Below are 7,995 nucleotides of genomic sequence, written 5' to 3' on the forward strand. Positions count from 1 at the left end.
TCTGTTCCCCTTTAACTCTCTGGCATGTCAAACAACGGGACACAAACTGTTTGTCTCTTTCTTCATCCCAGTGCCACCAAAACGTTTTCTTCAAATCCTTGTATAACTTGTCTCCACCTGGATGAACTGAATATGGTGTGCAATGAGCCTCTGTCATGATCGTCTTTTTCAACTCCTCATCATTAGGAACACACCACCTACCATCAAACCTCAAACTACCATCCGTATGAATAGAAAACCAGGGACACTGTGTCCCTTTCTCTACTCCGACTCTCCACTCCACTATCTTAGGATCCAAAGCCGCTTATCCCGAATCTCATCATAAAACTCCATGTGTACTTGTCATATCACCCATAGCATCTCTTTTTCGCATCATATGAATCCCAAAGCTCGCTACCTCATCCCTCAGCCTCATCAAAGATAGAGCTGTACACAAGGAATGTACACTCTTTCTACTCAAAGCATCAGGAACAACATTGGCCTTTCCTTCATGGTAGATGATTTCCATGTCATAATCACCAATCAGCTCCATCCACCTCCTCTATCTCATGTTCAACTCCTTCTGCGTGAAGATGTACTTGAGACTCTTGTGATCAGAAAATACCTTAAAGATTGCTCCATAAAGGTAGTGCCTCCAAATCTTGAGAGCAAACACCACTGCACCTAACTCCAGGTCATGAGTAGGGTAGTTCTCCTCATAAGGCTTCAACTGCCTAGAAGCATAGGCAATTACCTTACCATTCTCGCATCAACACATCCCAACCCATTCTTCGAGGCATCCGATAGACCTCGAAATTCTCGCTCCCTTCGGGTAATGCCAAGACAGGAGCTGTGGTCAAACGCTCCTTTAAGGTTTGTAACGCCGTCTCACAACTCTCATCCCAACGAAACCTGTTCTCTTTCCTCATCAACGCTGTCATCGGTCTAGCTATCTTGGAGAAATCTTTCACGAACCGTCTGTAGTATCCAGCTAAACCCAAGAAACTCCTCACCTCAGCAACATTCTTTGGTGCTTCCCACTTTGTCACTGCCTCAATCTTCGCCGGATCCACAGCTACCCCATCTTTAGAGATTACATGCCCCAGAAAAGCAACTTTCTCTAACCAGAACTCACACTTGGACAGCTTAGCATACAACTCATGATCCCTCAAAGTCTACAACACGATCCTCAGATGCTCCTCATGCTCCTCCTTAGTCTTAGAGTAGACTAAGATGTCATCGATAAACACCACCACAAACTGGTCCAAGAACTGTCTGAAGATCTTATTCATCAAATCCATAAACACTGCCGGCGCATTAGACAACCCAAATGGCATCACCACATACTCATAATGGCCATACCTCGACGTGAAAGCTGTCTTCGGTATGTCCACATCTCTAATTTTCACCTGATGGTACCCCGACCTCAAATCGATCTTAGAAAAGACTGTTGCACCACTCAACTGATCAAACAGGTCATCTATCCTTGGCAAAGGATACTTGTTCTTTATCGTCACACGGTTCAGCTCCCGGTAATCTATGCATAACCTCAAAGTTCCATCCTTCTTCTTCACGAAAAGAACTTGTGCTCCCCAAGGCGATACACTTGGTCTAATGTATCCCTTCTCTATCAAATCATCCAACTGCTTCCTAAGCTCCTCCATCTCTTTAGGACCCATACGGTACGGTGCCTTAGAGATTGGCCCCGTCCCTGGCTTCAACTCGACGGTGAAATCTATCTCCCTCTTCGGTGGCAACCGGAATCTCCTCTGGAAAAACATCTGCAAACTCTCCCACCACTGGTATCTCATCAACTGCCGGAATCTCTATCCGGTCATCTCTCACATGGCACAGGATCAAAGGACACCCCTTCCTCAGATAAGACTTCAAGGTGACAGCTGCAATCAACTTAACTTTGGGTTTGACTAGAAACCCACGGTAAGACACACTAACACCCTTTGGACCTCTTAAGGACACTTTCTTTTGATGACAGTCTATCTTAGCTTTATACTTTCCTAACCAATCCATCCCAACTATCATCTCAAAACCGTTAAAAGGAAACTCTAGCAAGTCTACAGGGAAATCGACTTGCCCAACTATCAAAGATATATCTCTAAACAACCTCCCACACGATACAGACTCACCCGAAGGTATGAAAACTTGCTCACCGATTGGACTCGTATACTCTCAAACCCAACTGTTTAACATGACTCGAAGACACAAACGACTGAGAAGCCCCCGAATCAAACAAAACAAAGGTAGGAACACCATTAACAAGGAATGTACCGGTGATAACGTACGCATCCTCCTCAGCTGCCTTCTTGTCCATCATGAACAACTTGCCATCGGTCTTCCGCCCACCTCCCGGACAAGACTAGCCGATGCGGTCGGCTTAGCACCCGACCCTTGATTGTTGTTGTTGTTCATCGGTGTCTTCGCATAAGAATTACCGCCGTTGCGGTTGCCTCCACTCTGGTAACTCGACTTCCCGGTTTGGCCATGATCCAGCCCGGTCTGTTGCTCGCGAAGCTCGTGCGGGTCTCGAAAAGATCCGGTGCACTCGTGCACTCATGTCTCTTGTGGCCTACACCACCACAACCAAAGCAGGTCACTCCCCAACCATTACTCACACTCCCACGGCCACGCCCAAAGGAAGCTCCAAGATCGAACCCCGACCTTAAGAAAACCCCTTAGACTGATTGTGGTTGCCTCTCTTGTAATTAGATTGGCCACCACCCTCGCTCTCAGACTTCCTCTTCTCACCACCAGACCTCTCCTGAGCCATCTCCACCAGCCTCTCCGCTCTTCCAGCCCTCTCATAAGCTTCCTTAACATCGGTAAGGATTCCCACGGGTAACTTATCCATAATCGTGGTAGTCAACCCTCTCTCAAACCTCAATGCCAGGTTCTCCTCACTCAAACCCATATCCTCAAAGATACCTGGACTTCTCATTGAACTGTCCGTAGTACTCGACTACGGACATCTCGTGATCATCTTAAACTTATCAAACTCTTCCCTCAACTTACTCCTCACATGCTCCGGTACGAACTCCTTCCTCACAGCCCTACGAAACTCCTCCCAAGGTATAGCAGGTAAGCCTTGGTTGGTATATATCTCCTTAGCACTCACCTTCACTGAATCCCACCACTTGCCTGTTGCCTCCCTCAGATAGAACGCAGCCTGTTCCACTGTCATCTCATCAGGACAGTAAACCAAGTCTAAGATGTTCTCCATCTCTCTCAGCCAACTATCAAGCAGATTAGGCTCCCCAACTCCCTTGTATTCTTTCGGGTTAAACCTCGCAATATAGAGGCTGATTTTAGAATGATCAACCTCCTTCTCCTTACTCTTATCCTTGTCCTCATTCACTCTTTTCAAGGTCTCAGTAAGAGCATCCTGGTGCTCTAACATCTTAACGATGTCATCCGTGGTCATAAGCTCAGCTCTCGCATACAAAGCAGTTCTCTTGGGCGGCATCTTGAAACTATACATATATAAGAAAAGAAGGGGTAGATATGAACATACGTACTAAACTTCAAAACACGAAGACGCGACCCCCAGAACCTACTCGATCGAGTTCCCAAACACACTCGATCGAGTAACGGGCTACTCGATCGAGTGCTCCACGTACTCGATCGAGTACCCAAACTCCAGAACCAAACAGACCTTCTGATCTCTTACCTACTCGATCGAGTATCTAGGCTACTCGATCGAGTGACCCCCTACTCGATCGAGTACCCCTAGTTACTCGATCGAGTGCCCCAAAACTCGATTCTGGACTCAAAATCGCCAAAAACCCACCCGATCGAGTCAGTCTCACTCGATCGAGTAACACTAACTCGTAAGAGCTACCCGCATGTTACGTCATATACTAACATGCTAAACTTTATAAAACCATATTACATCATAATAAATATGCTACGCATCTATTCTACTATCAACAAGATCAATTCATCATGCTATTAAAGCCACATTGTAAACATCCAACATGTTATTCCAACATCAAGTCTACACATATATTACTTTTCTTTCACATTCTCAACTTCTCCTTCAACATCCAACAATCACACACTTCATCACATTGTTAACAAGTTAACCAAGCACACATATGATTCGACAATCACTTTCCCCATGTGACCGGTTCAAAGTTGTAGGGCGACCCCCGCGACTTTAGGACGTCTCCCAAGCCTTTGCACTAGCTCCTACAACTTTTACCCCGGGTTCATTTTAATTGACTCCCTATGTTCATTAAGTTCATTGGTTACAGGTTTCAGGATCGTCGCTCTGATACCATTTGTAACACCCCCATACTCCGAGTGCCTTACCAGGACCACTCAGGTATGAAGACATCACCATCTCGGTTGCCCGAGGCATGATAATCAAATAGACAAAACAGAAACAACATTTATTATAAGTAATTTAATGAATAAGTACAATCCTCGAAACCAAACTGAAAGTACAATACATTATTCCAAACTATCTGTTCTCAACTGAAATGTAAATAAATGCTAAACTACAGCGGAAGACTCTATCGTCATGTCATGGCCATCCCGGCCTATCCCAAAGATCATCTCTATACTGTTCAATATCGCTCACCATCCCCGAATGGATCACCGCAGGTTTTACAAAACAACATCGGGGTCAGTACTAATCACACAATCAATATAGATAACAACAATAAGACAAACAGACAGCTGAACTGTCACACACACACACACACACACACCGCCAACTCCCATCATCTCAATACCGATCGTCCTTTGGACCAGCCCGCCGATGGGGGACCGCAGCCGTTCCCACCTAAGCCCCGCTCATCGTACGAGCGATAACCCTGTCCATTAATGTGCACATCCCCTTTCGTGGCGGGTTCCACGAAGGGCGAAACTAGGGCGTGAGATCACTCCCGCAAGTGACCCCACTCAGCCGAGAACCCATCTCGAGAGCCATCAACAACACAACCACAAGCACAATTACAAATACAATCATCATATCAAGCAACTAACTACAGCACATCACCAATATCCCATTATGGGACTAATACTGAGTAGGAAATCCTACCTGGAAAGCACAACACGCAGACGGTATCTACAGCTGTCTCAAAACGCCTCTTCTATGAATTCTCCTCCTAACATATAACATATGAAGACTACCAATTACTTACTATTCATAAAACCCCCAAATCCTAAATTAGGGTTCGACCAAACCTAGCAAAACATTATATAAATTATATTAAAAGCTTACCCTCGACGCAAGGAATCCAACGACACGAACTACGATACAACTGACCGTCTGAACTCTGGAAATTGTTAAGGATGCGATTAGGAAGATGACTGACTGCTTTCTCTCTTAAACAGGTTTTAGGTTTTGGTAAAAGTGAATTAAAACAACGACGATTAAGTTTAAATACCCTAATCGCATAATTAACAAAACCCGCGAAAAACTCCCCGTAAACCGGACACTCGATCGAGTACCCAAGGTACTCGATCGAGTACCCCTACTCGATCGAGTGCCCTGACTACTCGATCGAGTGCCCAACAGGTCAGAAACTATTTTATTCTGCAACATACCCTTACTCGACAGAGTAAGGGCTACTCGATAGAGTACCCCCAAGACCATAAATACGGAGTATTACACTTCCACAAAAGCAACAACACCATCATCGTGAAAATTTCTCTTACGATTCAAAATGTCTTTCATAAATTTAGCGTAAGAGGGTACCTGGGTAATTAGATCAGTGAAAGGAATGGTTACCTCAAGATTCTTGACCATCTCCAAAAACTTACCAAACTTGCGCTCCAGCTTAGTATTCTTTAAACGCTCCAGATACGGGATTGCAACAGTGGCCGTAGGATCAGCGACCTTCGGCTTCCGTAGGTTTAATACCTCCGTCAAATCATCAATAAGTATAGAATCATGCAAGTTAGTTGACGGATTTGCGTCCTGCGCTGGAGACCCAGTCGATCGACCATTGGGTTCGGTCGATCGACCAGTTACACTGGGTATGAACAGTTTCTGGTCAGAAACTCCTTCGTCAGGAACTTCAGTCGATCGACTGATAGTGATGGTCGATCGACCACATGTGCTAGGCTCAATTAGTTTCTGGTCAGAAACTTTTTCATTAGGGATTCCGGTCGATCGACTGTTGTTGTTGGTCGATCGACCGCTGGTACTGGCAATAAAGTTCGTTTTCGCACCAGAAATTAAAATTTTCTTTTCATCCTTTCCCGAGTCTTCTCTTGGCTTATCGGGACCATCATAAGAAAGGCCACTTCGGAGATTAATGGCATTAATGGTTTCAATTGGCCCCTCACATTTGCTTGAAGATTTGGCGACTTGCTTAGCCTCTAAATTCTCCAACTGCTTCACAAAATTCTTTGCAGATTCAATCCCAGCTTCTTCTATTTTCGTGACTTGAACCAAAAGAGCTCGGATTATTTCTCTCAATTCCGCGGTCTCATCTGAGTTATGGATAGGAATTTCAACTCTTTCATTGGAAGCTTCAGAGGTCTCGAGCTTCTCGAGACGGGCTGTAATAGAAGCTATGAGTGTCGTAACGGCACTCATTTCATCACTTTGCTTTCGCGAGTTTCCACGCGAACTTCCAAACTCAGCTCTATGGACTGTCATCTCCTCAATAATGTTCCAACCTTTATTCTGACCAGTATTATTTTGGAACCTACCATTCGCAGCTGCATCCAGGATAACCTTGTAGTCATCATATAAAGAGTTGTAGAATAAGTTGCAAAGGTACCACTGCTGGAAACCGTGGTGAGGGACGGACCGAACCAAACTCTTGAAACGTCCCCATGCTTCGCAAAATTCCTCATCAGGTCCTTGCTGGAAATTTGTAATTTTGCTTCTCAAGTGATGTGGGTTGATGTCGTCGCTCATCCAATCAAACACATTTGTAATACTCAACAAACAACTAGTTAGCGGTAAGTCGAGGTCGATCCATGGGACGGTGTGCTTTGGGTTCTAAGTCTATCTATATCAATTTATGCTAGCGTCACAATTTGGTTGGGTTTGTAGTTGTGTCTAAACTAATGCATGCAATATAGTAAAATAAGCAATAAAAGGAAGGATGTAAACAAATGATTAAGAGTGCTAGGATATCATGGGGTCATAGGGGATTCATGGGAATTGATCATACAAACATGTTCTCAAATTATAAGCAAGCAATTATTGTTGTGATGGATTGAGTTGGGTTATATCTTACAATCCTAGGAAAGTTTGGGTCCCGGAGCCGAATCGATTAGATTGTACAACACCTACAAGTCGACTTAATCTTCCCTACTCAACAACATGCATGGTCTAATGACACTCGAGTTGGGTTATGTCTTACAAGTCTCATTGAAAAGATAAGAGATGATAGTAAATGCAAGGATTCATAGGCTTAGCATTTCATCAAACATAACATGTGCATGTATTAAGATCAAAACAAGCAAGCAAATGAGATATGAAAGCATATTGATTTAAGCATGAATCATCCCCATGTTGGTTTCCCCTAATTACCCATTAATCCTAGCTAAGTAACTACTCACTCATAATTAAGTTTAACATGTTAATAAGGTTGTCAATCATACTAACAAAGCTAAACATGATGAACAAGTAAGAAAGATTAACAATAATTAAAACAAGGATTAAGAGAATTATACCTATGGAGATTCCAAAATAATAATGCAAAGAATAATAGAAGAACTTGATGATTGATGGGAGGTTGTCAATCTCCCAATAATAACCCAATAATCTTCAATAACCCAATAATAAACTTGAATAATAAACTTGAACAATAATTAAAGAGAGATTAATGTGTAATTTGTGGAAAGATTAAAGAGTAATCTATTCTAATCTACTCCTAATCTAATCTAAGAGAGTTTTCTAATCTCAAAAACTTGATGTAATAAAACTTGATAAAAGGAGCCCCCTTTGATTATTTACAAATGGGGTATTTATAGTGGAAATTAGGGAGGATGCATTAGGGTTAACTAAGGGCTAAACTAGTAATTACACTTTTT

At 43.4% G+C, this 7,995-nt stretch overlaps 1 non-coding gene across 1 annotated transcript; it reads left to right on the top strand.

The window, feature by feature from the left end:
* Positions 1–6,740: 6,740 nt before the first annotated feature.
* Positions 6,741–6,848, top strand: LOC141616157 (small nucleolar RNA R71). Its single transcript, XR_012530525.1, has one exon. It is a non-coding gene; the product is annotated as a small nucleolar RNA R71 (small nucleolar RNA).
* Positions 6,849–7,995: the final 1,147 nt, after the last annotated feature.

Source organism: Silene latifolia, chromosome 11, assembly GCF_048544455.1.
Source record: "Silene latifolia isolate original U9 population chromosome 11, ASM4854445v1, whole genome shotgun sequence".
NCBI classification, from domain to species: Eukaryota; Viridiplantae; Streptophyta; class Magnoliopsida; order Caryophyllales; family Caryophyllaceae; genus Silene; species Silene latifolia.